This window comes from Gorilla gorilla, chromosome 18 (genome assembly GCF_029281585.2).
Source record: "Gorilla gorilla gorilla isolate KB3781 chromosome 18, NHGRI_mGorGor1-v2.1_pri, whole genome shotgun sequence".
Classification (NCBI taxonomy): Eukaryota; Metazoa; Chordata; class Mammalia; order Primates; family Hominidae; genus Gorilla; species Gorilla gorilla.
Window position 1 is genome coordinate 75,178,215 of NC_073242.2, and position 15,951 is coordinate 75,194,165.

At 38.4% G+C, this 15,951-nt stretch overlaps 1 pseudogene; it reads right to left on the bottom strand.

The window, feature by feature from the left end:
• Window positions 1–12,034: 12,034 nt before the first annotated feature.
• On the bottom strand, window positions 12,035–14,430 carry LOC134757475 (vacuolar protein sorting-associated protein 35-like; annotated as a pseudogene).
• Between the last annotated feature and the right edge of the window lie 1,521 nt (window positions 14,431–15,951).

The window sequence follows — 15,951 nt, forward strand, 5'->3', positions numbered from 1 at the left end:
GCCTGGCTTTGGTATCAGGATGATGCTGGCCTCATAAAATGAGTTAGGGAGGATTCCCTCTTTTTCTATTGATTGGAATAGTTTCAGAAGAAATGGTACCAGTTCCTCCTTGTAGCTCTGGTAGAATTCGGCTGCGAATCCATCTGGTCCTGGACTCTTTTTGGTTGGTAAGCTATTGATTATTGCCACAATTTCAGATCCTGTTATTGGTCTATTCAGAGATTCAACTTCTTCCTGGTTTAGTCTTGGGAGAGGGTATGTGTTGAGGAATTTATCCATTTCTTCTAGATTTTCTAGTTTATTTGCGTAGAGGTGTTTGTATTATTCTCTGATGGTAGTTTGTATTTCTGTGGGATCGGTGGTGATATCCCCTTTATCATTTTTTATTGCATCTATTTGATTCTTCTTTCTTTTCTTCTTTATTAGTCTTGCTAGCGGTCTATCAATTTTGTTGATCCTTTCGAAAAACCAGCTCCTGGATTTATTAATTTTTTGAAAGGCTTTTTGTGTCTCTATTTCCTTCAGTTCTGCTCTGATTTTAGTTATTTCTTGCCTTCTGCTAGCTTTTGAATGTGTTTGCTCTTGCTTTTCTAGTTCTTTTAATTGTGATGTTAGGGTGTCAATTTTGGATCTTTCCTGCTTTCTCTTGTGGGCATTTAGTGCTATAAATTTCCCTCTACACACTGCTTTGAATGTGTCCCAGAGATTCTGGTATGTTGTGTCTTTGTTCTCATTGGTTTCAAAGAACATCTTTATTTCTGCCTTTATTTTGTTATGTACTCAGTAGCCATATGTAGAAAGCTGAAACTGGATCCCTTCCTTACACCTTATACAAAAATTAATTCAAGATGGATTAAAGACTTAAACGTTAGACCTAAAACCATAAAAACCCTAGAAGAAAACCTAGGCATTACCATTCAGGACATAGGCATGGGCAAGGACTTCATGTCTAAAACACCAAAAGCAATGGAAACAAAAGCCAAAATTGAAAAATGGGATCTCATTAAACTAAAGAGCTTCTGTGCAGCTAAAGAAACTACCATCAGAGTGAACAGGCAACCTACAACATGGGAGAAAATTTTCACAACCTACTCGTCTGACAAAGGGCTAATATCCAGAATCTACAATGAACTCAAACAAATTTACAAGAAAAAAACAAACAACCCCATCAAAAAGTGGGCAAAGGACATGAACAGACACTTCTCAAAAGAAGACATTTATGCAGCCAAAAAGCACATGAAAAAATGCTCACCATCACTGGCCATCAGAGAAATGCCAATGAGAACCACAATGAGATACCATCTCACACCAGTTAGAATGGCAATCATTAAAAAGTCAGGAAACAACAGGTGCTGGAGAGGATGTGGAGAAACAGGAACACTTTTACACTGTTGATGGGACTGTAAACTAGTTCAACCACTGTGGAAGTCAGTGTGGCAATTCCTCAGGGATCTAGAACTAGAAATACCATTCGACCCAGCCATCCCATTACTGGGTATACACCCAAAGGACTATAAATCATGCTGCTATAAAGACACATGCACACGTATGTTTATTGCAGCATTATTCACAATAGCAAAGACTTGGAACCAACCCAAATGTCCAACAATGATAGACTGGATTAAGAAAATGTGGCACACATACACCATGGAATACTATGCAGCCATAAAAAATGATGAGTTCATGTCCTTTGTAGGGACATGGATGAAATTGGAAATCATCATTCTCAGTAAACTATTGCAAGAACAAAAAACCAAACACTTCATATTCTCACTCATAGGTGGGAATTGAACAATGAGAACACATGGACACAGGAAGGGGAACATCACACTCTGGGGACTGTTGTGGGCTGGGAGGAGGGGGGAGGGATAGCTTTAGGAGATATACCTAATGCTAAATGACAAGTTAATGGGTGCAGCACACCAGCATGGCACATGTATACGTATGTAACTAACCTGCACAATGTGCACATGTACCCTAAAACTTAAAGTATAATAATAATAAAATGAAATAAAAAAATAGTTTAATTACGCTTTTAATCTATCTAAATTATTTTGAAACCTATGCTGCCAAAGACTTAGTAGTTTCTTGAGTTCAATGTCCACCCTCATAGTCTCCAGTGTCTATACGTTCTTTATCTTTAATTTTGATTCCCTAATTTTTCTATAAGACACTTTTCTATCTTCTTGAAGTGTACACTCAAGAAGCTCCTGTTGGTAAATGCAATCTCTCTCCCTTTCTCTCTCTCTCTCTTTTTTTACTTTTTAAGATAATTTAGTTTACCCTTATTTATTTAAAATATGCTAGCTATGTATCCAATTAAAGGTTGAACAATAACTTTTTTTCAGAACTCTTAATATTTATTTCTCCATTTTCTGGGTCTGCATAGGCTGTGGAGATTTTACTCTCACCTTGTAGGTTATCTCTCCTTCTCATGGCTTTTGTCTCCATTCTATTTGGTGTTATGCAGTTTGACTGTTATTTTGCTAAATATCTTTCTTTATTGCTCTTTTTTAGACACAGTGCACTTCTGCATTTATGAGTTTATATCTGATTTTTAATTTTAGAAATTTGAAAATAATTATCTTATTAGCATGATTTATTATTTGTATGGACTTAAGTAAAATAATTGTGCTTTGTTCCTTCTTATTCTGTTACTTATATATGTATATTTACATTCATATTGCTATTTTTTTTTCTCTTACTGTCTTTGGCTATATTCATTCTGTTCAATAGTCCAGTTCACTAATCCAGTTCACTAAACCTCTCATTCTCAACTCAGTCTAATTTAATGTTTAACTCATACGCTGTATATTAATATGTATTTAAATTATTCTATTTCTATTTGACTCCTTTCCAAATTTGCTTTAGTTTATAATTTTCTATTTTGATATCCCCTTTTTCCCATTTGCTTAAAAATTTAAACATATTTCCAATATGCATAGGTTTTGTGATGCGTAATTTCTTCTGACCCCTTTACCTGATGGCTTATTTTCTTCTGTCCTTTACAGTTTTTAATTTGCTTCTCACATAAATAAAGATCTTACATTAAAACAAAATAGTATGGCTTGGCTTGTAATTTTTGTTAAAAGCTGTAGTATATGTTGTATAAAACAGTATACTGAGGGTAAATAGTTTTTAGGTTATTGATGAGCAGTTTTCCCTCAGATAGGCCTTAGCGTAGGGGTTTCTGGTCATGTAGATGAGAGATAGGCTGGGATTGAAATTTGTTATGGCAGCAATAACCTTCTCAGCACCAGGGAATTCAAATCCTTTTCAGGATACTTTGCCAATATCTCCCAGGTTTGCTGTGCCTTCCCTTCATGCCTTTTATCAGAGATGGTCTCGTACACAGCTGTATGTTCCTGTTATTTTTACTCCTTTTTTTTTTTTTCCTGCCTCAGCCTCTTGAGTAGCTGGGATTACAGGCACCCACCACCACGCCCGGCTAATTTTTGTATTTTTAGTAGAGATGGGGTTTCACCATGTTGGCCAGGCTGGTCTTGAACTCCTGACCTCAGGTGATCCACCTGCCTCGCCCTCCAAAAGTGCTGAGATTACAGGCATGAGCCACTGTGCCCAGCCAACTCCATGTTTTTTAACTTGGTGGCAGGGGGTGAGGGAGTGATGATATCTCCGATGTTCTGAGGAAGCCTCAGACAACACTGTCAACTGGGGTGTGTGGTTACTTGACATTTAAAGATTTCCCTGCCCATCCTGTAGATGCAATGCAGGGACAAGAGCACATTTCTGCTTCTCCCCCAGTAGTAGAGAGGCTCTTAGTCCATGTTTTTAACTCCCAGTGGAAGTGGTTCTGCAACAGTGCCCTGTAAATTAACGGTTTAGTTTATTTGTTGTTGTTTTGAGACAGGGTCTTACTTTGTCACCCAGGCTGGAGTGCAGTGGCACAATCTCGGCTTACTGCGGTCTCTACCTTCTGGGCTCAAGCAATCCTGCCACCTCAGCCTGCCAAGTAGCTGCGACTACAGGCATGTGCCACCATGCCCAGTTATTTTTTGAATTTTTTGTAGAGACAAGGTTTCGCCATCTTGCTTGTCTTGAACTCCTGGGCTCAATTAATAAGCCCACCTCGGCCTCTCAGAGTGCTAGAATTACAGGCATAAGCCACCGCACCTGGCTAGGCTTCATTTTTTTATGGGAGATGCATCTGTGCAGAAATGTGGATGTTGGCCTTTTTTCTCCACCATCAGCTGCTGTGAGTTTTTTCATGGTTCCCTCTGGCTCATGTTTGGATGCTCCTACTCTGCACATTGGGCCTTGTATTCTATAGGAGAGATAGGAAAGCTATATCTCCAGAGTTGTAGCAGTGGGTGGGATAGTGGTCCCTCCCCATCAGCACTACTGGGGAAGCATTCTCAGGATTCTACCCCATCCTCCCTGACAGGCCTTGTAGGGTTGCTAGAAATAATCTAACAAAGGTGTAAACCTTATGTCTGTAGACGCCAGGGTTTCACCTTCTCCTTCACCCACCTACACACAGCCACCAAGTACTACTTCAAAAGTTCTGGTTTAATTTTACCAGAGTACATGCACATAAAAGCCTGGGGTGCACATAAAAGCCTGGGGCCTCCATTACCTGCAGCTTTCTGCATCCCCTGATGTTGGGTTTGTTGTCTTCTCTGTGACTTCAGGTCTCCAAAAGGCTCAGAACAAGCCATTCATTCATTTGCAGTTTCTTCAGCTTTTTTCTTTGTGTAATGTACAAGCAACTCTTTGTCAGGTGTCTACATCTACAAACTTAACTCAGAAGTGAATATTTTAAAATACATTTCTTTTCTATCATACTTTTAGTACTTCTCTACAATTACCTATGCTAATAGTTCTTCAGTATTTTTTATATCTGTATGTCTTTATCTCTCTATTTTATTTATTTATTTATTTATTTATTTATTTATTTATTTTTTGAGATGGAGTCTCACTCTATTGCCCAGACTGGAGTGCAGTGACGCGATCTTGGCTCACTGCAACCTCCGCCTTCTGGGTTCAAGTGATTCTCCTGCCTCAGCCTCCCCAGTAGCTGGGATTACATGCATGCACCACCACTCCTGGCTAATTTTTGTATTTTTTTAGTAGAGACAAGGTTTTGCCATGTTGGCCAGGCTGGTCTCAAACTCCTGAACTCAGGTGATCCACCTGCCTCCTCCTCCCAAAGTGCTGAGATTACAGGTGTGAGCCACCATGCCTGACCTAGTTAGAAGTAATCTTATTTGTTTATTTTTAGTTTGTTCCCCGGAATTTTGAGGTTAAATTCAAAATCTCATTGCTTAAACCAGTGTCATGGGACTTCCACCCTATGTTTTTTTGTAGCAGTTTCAGAGTGTCAGGTCTTACATTTAAGTTTTTAATAAATTATGAGTTAATTTTATACATGGTGTAAAATGAAGGTGTTATTTTATTGTTATCTGTGTGAATACCCAGTTTTCCCAACACTATTTATTGAAGAGACTGCCATTCTTTATTGTGTATTTTTGTTACCTTCATCTAAAATCAATTAGCTGTAAAGGCATGAATTTCTGAGCTTTTTATTTTGCTCCATTAACCTATGTGTCTGTTTTTATGCCCACACCATACTGTTTTGGTTACTATAGCTTTGTACCATGTTTCATTGTCAAGTAATATAATGTTTGCACTTTTTTTTTTTTTGCTCATATTGCCCTGACTCTTCAAGGCCTTTTTTGTATCATATAAATTGTAGAATTTTTATCTTATGTCTGTAAAGTATCTCACTGATATTTTGATAAGAATTGTATTAAATCTGTAGATTATCTTGTGTAATATAGACATTATAAGAATATTAATTCTAGAAATTCATGAATAAGGGACATCTTTTCATTTTTTTAATTTAATTTTTGACCTCAATTTTTAAAGCTTTTTTAAGCTTTAATGTAGAGATTTTACCTTTTTGATTCAATTTATTTCTGAGTATACTTTTTGTAGGTATTATAGATGGAATTGTTTTCTTGATTTCTTTTCCAAATACTTTTACATAGTTTCTTGTTAGTGTATAAAAACCCTACTGACTTTTGTATATTGATTTTATCTCTTGCAAGTTTACCACATTTCTACATTAGATCTGACAGTTTTTTAGTGGAGTTTGAAAGGTTTTGTGTATAAAATTATGTGGTCTGCAAACAGTGACAAGTTGACTTCCTTTCCAATCTGTATGCCTTTGATTTTGTTCTCTAATTGCTCTGGCTTGGATATAGAGTATTGTACTGAATAAGATTGTTGAAAGCAGGCATTCTTGTTGTGTTCCAGTTCTTATAGAAAAAGCTTGCAACTTTGTCTCATTTAATATCTTATTAGCTGTTTATTTGTAATACATGGACTTTAATGGGTTTAGGTGAATTTATTCTATACCTAATTTGTTGAGAGTTTTTATCATGAAGGGATGTTACTTTTTAAAAAATTTATGCAAATATTTAAATGTTATACTTGGTCTTGTGGTGTGTCTTTCTGATCAGAAGCTGAAACGTGCATCCATACCTACAGGAGAGCATAAGGGCATCATATCTCACACTCTGTCAAAATGACCAGCTTATGAGGTCTACTGTGAGTGTATGACTCCATAAAATAAATTGAGGCCCAGTAACTGTCATCTGCTTTCTTCATTGAATTATGACAACTGTCTGAAAAAGTGCTTAATATATATGTGATGAATGCATAAGCCCTAACTCCCACCTCTTTAGATATATCTTAGTCTGCCTTTCTCAGCACCCAGGGATATCCATCCTCTCTGGGTCAAGGACAAAGTCCAGCTAAAATGAAGCTCAATTGTCCTTTACAAATGTTAAGAACAGGTTTGTCTTCTACATGCTTTTCCAATTATAGAGGGACATGAGTTATTGAGACATGAGGAAAAGCTTCTTGGGTGAAAGAACAGAAAAAAATATATAAATATGAACATCCAGAGCATGCCCAGCAGCCTTTCCACCGAGCCAGGCACTAGGGATCCACTTTTCATGTTTTATGTCATTCATTCCTCACAAAAACCATATGAGGTTCATTGTACAATTCTTTTCAGAGATGGAAACTGAGGCTCATAGAGATGCATTGTTATTCTGAAACACGGTAGCTGGCAGAGTCACCGCTGCGCCTTGGAGAAAACAGATGCTTGCCTACTGAACTGGTCTGGGAACTGTGGAGTGGTGGTGAAGTCCTGGTAAAAGTTCAGGAAAATGATAAAAAAGAAGATAGTTCGACCCCAGAAAGCTGCTGCCAATGACTGCATCAGCTTCTCCCTTTGCCTGGCTGGAGGGTCGGCTTCATTCAAATCTCGAGGTTCAGGATAGACTCATAGTTTTACTTGGGTGTGCTGGGGGGCGGGGACAAGAAGGAACGTACAGTCAGTGACGAGACCATGAAACACCAGAGGACTGGAATGTGTGGCTCAGACCTGGAGTTCCCCATCCTTTGGAGACTTGTGCATGTGGAGGACATAGCTGTTCATGGTGAAGAATTTTTTAGGCTTCTAATGTCGAATTTGATGTGGAGGTAAAGAATAATTAATCCATTAATACTTTCAAGGCATCTTCATCAGACTGTATCAGCTGTAGAACAACAGCACTCACCTGTATTAATAATCTTTATAAAGTACACTATCCCAGAGAGTTCCCAAAAATCATTCTCAATGTAGAAATGAGAAAACACAGGCTTTGTGATGTCAAATGGCTGCTCCAAAACACACAGGTCAGAATGAGAATCTTCCATGGTGAGGGTTGCATGAAATTTCCTCTAAGCTACCTGAGGCTTAGTCTGTTCCTGTCATAGAGGGGAAGGGCATGTTTTAAAGACAGGTCACAGGGCAAGAAATCCTAGCACAACCCTTTTGACTTAAATCAACATAGCTGGGTTTTCTAACCTCAAAGGGAAAGAAACAGCTACAGCAATCCCACACCTGGCAAAAGCGTCCATGCTGGGAAACTCCAGGGTAGGAAAAACCCCGTCAGAGGGCCAAGTATCTGAGGAGATAACTCAGTGAACAGAAAACCCAAATAAGTATAAAACAACTGAAAGGTAACTCAAACATACCAGTTGGAAAAGTGGAAATAGAAACATAATTTTCTTTGACACATGGGTGCCAGCTTGTCAAATAATTCAAAGAAGGTTAACATCCAGGGAGTCTGGATACAAAATGTCAGATACATTCAGAAACTCCTGTTGGCAGGAAAGGGAACATCACACACTGGGGCCTGTTGTGGGGTGGGGGGAGGGGGGAGGGGGGAGGGATAGCATTAGGAGATATACCTAATGTTAAATGAAGAGTTAATGGGTGCAGCACACCAACATGGCACATGTATACATATGTAACAAACCTGCACATTGTGCACATGTACCCTAAAACTTAAAGTATAATAAAAAAAATTTTAAAAAGACATTAGATTAACACTCTTAAATTGCATTATTTTTTTGAAATAAAAAATATTGATCAATATCAACATCGTGGTCAATTATATAAGAAATAGTTCTCATTTCCAAGGTTTCTGCAAATTTGTCAATGACTTTATCAAAATGATCTTTATATATTTGTATTTAGTATCAGGATGTTCAGATCTGCTAATCTGTCTTCTCTCCTACTTGATAAAATAATAATTTATATAAATCTTATTTTTGAGAAGTTTTTTCATGCACACAACAACATATATAAAAGTAGAAAATGTGTTAAACACAAATAAATTTGTTAGAAATTCATAGAAACCTTTTTCTCCATCAATTTCTGAAATTATAATGCAGACTGTCATTGTTTCTTTGGATTTGTTGTAGTTTTCCAGAGTTTTCACATTTGAAAATGTTTGCTAAAATATCCTTATAAAAAATAAAATAAAGCTATATTATATTTGGTTAAAAAAAAAAGAAAGAAACTCCTGTTGGCAGTGCACCTGTCACAGCCCTTCTGGAACACAATCCGGCTTTAGCTATTCACTCTTTTTTACATATGCCTACTCTTTCACTGAGGCATTTCTTTCCTGGGAGGCTGTCGTCTACCAAGGATTAGTATATGTCATGAGCTAAATTGTGTTCCCTTCCCAAAATTTATACGTTCATGTTTTAACACCTAGTGCCTCAGAATGTGACTATACTTGAACATATAGTCTCTGCAAATGTAATTAAGGTTAAGTGAATTCATTGGGACAAATCCTAATTCAACATGACTGGGGCCCTCATTGGAAGAGGCAGTCAGGGAAGAGAAAAGCACAAGAGAAGATCTTGTGGACACAGAGATAGAAGATGATCATCTGCAAGCCAAGGAGAGACCTCAGAGAAAACACCCAGCCACCAGCTTGAGGTTGGATTTCTAGCCTCCAGAACTGTGAGAAACTCAAATTTTGTTGTTAAAGCACTTCAGCCTGTGTTACTGTATTATGGAAGCCATAGAAAACTGTCATACTCTATTAGGACACATAAGATGTTCCCTGAAGCATGAATGAAATGGAAATTGAATTTATTATGTCAGGCTCCATCAGCATTAAAAGGCTAAATTACTGAGTAAAAGGCTCTCCCTTATGAAATATTATGAAGACATAAGCTTCTGCCCTGACGGGGCTATAGGGATGAGTTCTGTGAGATGACTAACGCATAGAGTAACATAAGACCCTTTCTGTGTAACCCCCAGTATTTGGATAAAACCCTTCTCTAGTAACTGTACATTTTTAAATCTTACAAAAGTTCTAGCAGGGAGGGCATTGAAGCTGCCTGCTGCAGGAGGTATCTAGGGTGGGTAGTTAAAACAATAAACATAGTAGCAACCTGCAAAGATATTCGTAGACTTGTGTAAAGTAAAAACAGCACAAAAGTGTTTTCTTTGATATTCCTACAAGTATATGACTGGTGACTGTGCACCTAAGTTGCTATTATGGACTAACGGACACCAGATTCCTCTGGGAAGGGATTGTGGGACACTTAATTGAGAACGCTTTAAAACATTTTCCAGGGAGTCCTCATATTTGGGTCTGGATCTTGGGCCTTCCCTGGTCTTTTGGGTCTCTTTGGAGACTCCACTGTGCCCACTTTCACCCCAGACTAACCCTGCCCATGGTTGTTGGCATGGTGCATGTGCTCTTTGCCAAATGAGATAAAGTAGCTTAACTCATCAAACAGCTCCTCATGGATCCCCTGCATGGAGCTCTGCAAAGAGAGTGCCTGGAAGCCTGGCCAAGAGGTGTCAGTGGCATGCCTGGCTTTTCCCACAGGGGACACCCCCATTAGAAACTCTTAGCCCCAGATCAGGCACAAAGGAACATTTGTATTGACCTCCTGCCAGGGAGAAAACCAGATGACAGCTTGAAGTTTTTGCATAAACATCTGAACAGATAAAGGTGGTCCCCAGCACTCAACTTTCTATCCTGCCAGCCATAACGTGGGGTATAAATTTGACAGACGTGTTAGCTTCTCAACAGCAGGAAACCTGCTCCTGTTTAATATGTGTGACACAATGATATTCAGGTTTTGTGAAATTCTCTGATATGGTAGATGAATAAGAGAATGCATTTCCCCTAGGGGCAGTCAGAGCTAATGACCCTATCATTAAAGATCTCTATACATGGGAATAACCAATCAGCCACATGCAGAAGGCATACTTTCTTTCTTTCTTTCTTTCTTTTTTGAGGCGGGGGACAGAGTTTCACTCTTGTTGCCCAGGCTGGAGTGCAATGGCATGATATCCACTCACTGCACCCTCCACCTCCCAGGTTCAAGTGATTGTCCTGCCTCAATCTCCCGAGCAGCTGGGAATACAGGTGCCCACCATGCCCAGCTAATTTTTTGCATTTTTAGTAGAGATAGGGTTTCACCATGTTGGCCACACTGGTCTCAAACTCCTAACCTCAGGTGATCCACCCACCTCGGCCTCCCAAAGTGCTGGGATTATAGGCATGAGCCACCACGCGCAGCCAAAAGGCATACTTTCTAACTACTACATTTGGTATGTAATAGAAAATGAAAACGCACAGACACACACAATCTCACACAGAAACATAAGGGAATCAGTTAAAAATCTCAGACAGTCACTCTGTACAGATCACATAGCTCACAGAGCACAATACCACAGTCCTGGAATGTTTGTCACTAATCCAAGACAAGACAAAGACCATCACACTATCAACAGAAGTCAGCCTTTTATTTCACACTGATTATGGAGAAGTACAGGAGTGTCAATTACAATGAAGAAAGTCAACAGAAAGAGATGAGACAGGACATCCTCAAGCAAATGTCTTTTTCATCATAGCAGCCTAACAGCCTTATGCATTCAAGAATGGTTAAACTACTTTGCCCAAACAATAATTAAGCAGCCAACCATGCTAACCCTTCACTAAAATAAATTATCTATCTAGTATCGGTCACTGATAACCCTACTCAGGCAACATGTTTTATCCATTTCACAAAGATTACCTGTGGACTAATAATAAAGAGAGAACCTCATGTGATTGTTCTTCATCAGAAAAAAAAAAGTTAAGAAAAAGGCAAAATGAATTTTTAAATCTTTCATCAAAAAACAAAAACTCACATTTTCAATGTGACAAATATAACTTATACTTGCAAATTTGGAAAAGTAAAATTAAATATAAGAATTGTATTTCTTATAAAGTTTATTATAAGCAATACACAGTTCAGAAAAAAATGAACATGGAATAATTATGGGCACTCAAGTAAAAGAAGACAGACTTTTTTGTAATTCTCAGATAGTCTTCAAAAGAAATCAGAGCAACTGAATTGTTAAATGCTCCAGAAGTTTACAAACAATTATGTGTTTATATATAAAGTAACAGCCCATGGATGCCATGAATCTTTTTTTTTTTTTTTTTTTTGAGACGGAGTCTCTCTGTGTTGCCCAGGCTGGAGTGCAGTGGCACAATCTCGGCTCACTGCAACCTCCGCCTCCCGGGTTCAAGTGAATCTTTAATTCAGTTGCAATTCCTTCAAAACTGTGTAAGACCAGAAGGTGAATTAAACCATTTTAAGCACTTCAACATGTGATTTCACTAGGAGCTGACACAGGGTTATAGTAAGAGTAAACTCATACCAAGTACTGCTGGTCAGGGTCCTCAGAGCGCAGCAGATGAATGAAGGGCCCACAATGCTCTGCTCATCAGCAAAATCTACTGGATCAGGGTCTTCTATAGGTTGATCTGGCTGATCTTGAATCAATGTGGATACCAAATTCATTATGGAATCCACCTGTAACATGCAAGGCACAAGAAACCCACTGACGTGAAACCATTGGCATATAAAGCCATTATCAAAAGTGTTTCCAGTTATAAAATTACAGTATCAACAAGATATTCCTTTTTTTGGTGAGAAAGTCAATACACATGTATGTCATACACACATATACAGACAAAAGTCTGGAAAGATATACACAAAATGTTAATTAACAGTGGTTATTCTCTATCTGGTGGAATTATAAATGTTTTATAATTCTTTATACATCTCCAATTTTCTAATTTATATAATGAATAAGTTACTTGTAAATTTCTTTAGTATTGAATTACCCTTGCCTCCCATCTTGGGTATCTAGGTCCAAAGTCTAAAATTGTAACACTGTTTCCCTAAAATAGCCCATAGGTATTCTCTTACCTGGTCTTGAGAGACAATTTCTGTGTTATAATCCAGAACACTACTAAGCACATAACAACTCATGCTCTTTCTGGACTCATAGTCAAAGTACTCAAAGAGTGGGTGAAATGTTTTAATTTCAAGACTGTTAAAATATTTTTGTAAGTGTCAGCTGGTATTTTCAAAAGTCTGGTGAGTTCCTTTGAAACTGCACTACTGGTGGAAATACTACAAAAAGAAAAACAGAAGTCTTAATGAATAAAATTAACTTTCTATATACACAAATAGCACTTGTTCCATAAGAATCTGAAATTTTTCATTACACATTAAAGGAAATGGTTCAAGTGAATTATACCACCAGAAGACTATAACAACCTCCTTTCAGGAGGATAAAAATGCTTATCTAAACACAAACACATATTCATCTATTATTTTTCTGTTGATACAAAACTAGATACAGTTTCCAACTCATGAACAGATGGTATAGCTGGAGTTAAGATGACTGTCTAGAATTCGATGACATTTCTAAGGGAAGTATTTTAAGTGGTAGTTTGGTTCCCAGGGGGCAGCCAACAAGTATTGTATATTCAGGATGAAAACAAGTAGGAAGAAAATCCATGCAAAACCAGCAATTCGACACAACAGAAAAATATGTAAACTATTTCTTCTGCATCAGATGTTGGTGATTAAGGAAAAGCAGGCTGACTGACTTTTAGGTAGTCGTTAGTAAAATCATTCTGCAGAATTGAGGCATATTGGGACATTTATTACAACCTCTTTAGAGGTTGTTATTTCTAATTATTTTGTCTATTTTTACTTTAAAATTCACTTGGGGGGGAAACACATAGATATATCATTTAGTTATTTTAATGTTTTTAATTTTTAGTTTTATTTTTTATTAGAGACGGTGTCTCGCTATGTTGCCCAGGCTGTTCTCAAACTCATGGACTCAAGTGATTCTCCCAACTCAGCCTCCTGAATAGCTACAGATGCAAGCCACCACACCTGGTACATCATTTAATTTTCTCTCACACTTATCATTCCATATCTGGATTTGTTTTCAGTTCACACACACACAAAACCAAAAATGACCAAAAGAAAAAGGGTAATACAAAGTGGGGGAAAACAAGAAGAAATTTTCTTGATGCAGGTAAACCACTGGAAGGGAGATAGAAAGGAGGAAGATTACATGAGGTAAAATTCTGAAGAATATGGGCGGGGGAGGCGGGCCTGGCTTAACCCAAGTCCAGAGCAGTGGGGAAGGGGGCAGGAAGGGAACTTCTGGGGAAGGTACAGGATCAGAGCTGCCCACAGTGGCCACTAGAGGACGCCATAGGTCTAGAACAGAACAGCTCGGGAGGCTTCAAGTTGGAAACAGTACTGTTGATATTTCCTTGAAGGTATCAAAATCAAAGCTCAAAATAGAAAAGATAATTAAACCAATTTAATTCTGCACCTTAAATATATATACACCCCTCATTTTTCACCATGTACTCATTCGTAGGAAAACATCTCTTATGGAAATAAATACTGCCTGACAAAGTTTCCTTACCAGTTTAAGAACAAACTCATTCACTTATAGCAAGCTTGTCCAACCCGCAGCCCACAGGCCGTATGCAGCCCAGGATAGCTTTGAATGCGGCCCAACACAAATTTGTAATTTTCTTAAAACATTATGAGTTTTTTGCGATTTTTTTAAGCTCATCAGCTATTGTTAGTGTTAGTGTATTTTGTGTGCGGCCCAAGAAAATGCTTCTTCCAGTGCAGCCCAGGGAAGCCAAAAGATTGGATGCCCCTGACACACAGAGAGGGATCCAAATTGGAGACACTGGTCCCTGAAGACTGCCTATGGTCCATAGGTACCACAATTTCATTAATATAAAAAAACAAGTAATTGGTCACCACTTTCTGCCCCTAGTAGTGCTAAGCATGACAATCTTTTTTTTTTTTTTTTTTTTTTTTTTGAGACGGAGTCTCCCTCTATCACCCAGGCTGGAGTGCAGTGGCACAATCTCGGCTCACCGCAAGCTCCACCTCCCAGGTTCACGCCATTCTCCTGCCTCAGCCTCCCTGGTAGCGCGACTACAGGCGCCCGCCCCCACGCCTGGCTAATTTTTTTGTATTTTTAGTAAAGACGGGGTTTCACCGTGTTAGCCAGGATGGTCTCAATCTCCTGACCTCTGATCCGCCTGCCTCGGCCTCCCAAAGTGCTGGGATTACAGGCGTGAGCCACCGTGCCCGGCCAGCATGACAATCTTAATGCATGATTAAAACAAGACAAATGCCAGCAGTTCAAAAAACAATTGAGAAAGGAAAGCAAATCTAAGACAAAAATGTCTTTATGAAGATTTTTACAAAAAATGTAACTTACTGTTCAAGGTTGAGCTTATTGAATATCTCCGCTGCTGTTTCTAGAACTTTATCAACATAGTCCACACGATCAGGGTAACATTTCATGGCAAGATTAACGAGAGAGACTTGTAAAGATAAAACATCCTCTGAAGGCATGTCTTGTCTAGACTGGAATGTTTAGAAAACCACACAATTTATTTTAAACAATTGTAAAAGGAAGGCAGAGAAGTTTCAAAGTTTTGAGAACTTAGGAGAAATGCTACACAAACCTGTATCACTGTAGCCACCTGCTGTGAAAATATATCAAAAAGTTTAATATCTGCTGGGATTCCAGGTCCATCTTCACAGTGGCAAATAAAGCTAATCTAAAAAAAACCCCAAAACCCCTTTATTTTAAAAGATACAGGGTTTGGGTAGTGAGATCATGGATGACATCTTATTCTTTATTGCTTTTCTATATTTTATATGAGCCCAAAAGGTTTTTAAGTCGATCATTCCCTCAGTGTTTTGATATAGGGTCTTCCTCTCTTGCCCAGGCTGCTGTGTAGTCACGCAGTCTCCCCTCAATGAAACCTCCACCTGCTGGGCTCAAGCTATCCTCCCACCTTAGCCCCCTGAGTAGCTGGGGCTAACAGCATGTGCGACCATGCCCAGCTAATTTTTACATTTTCTGTAGTGATGCAGTTTTGCCATGTTGCCCAGGGTGGTATTGACCTGGCCTCAAGCAAGCCTCCCAAAGGGCTGGGATTACAGATGTGAGCCACTGCACCCGGCCTCCTCAATTCATTTTTAGCTAAACAGTTTTGCCAATGAAACCTTTTTCATCAGCATTCTTATTTCATACCATACTAAGTAGATTTTCAAAAAGATAATTCTCTCAAACTCTTTGAAGCATAATTAAGTAGATATGGACAGAAATGCATTAAAGTGACAAATGTATTCAGCAACCATGATTTAAATAAATAATCTTTAAAAAATAAAGGCACTGACTATTTTAAGATACAGCATTTTTACTGCTTAAAGTTT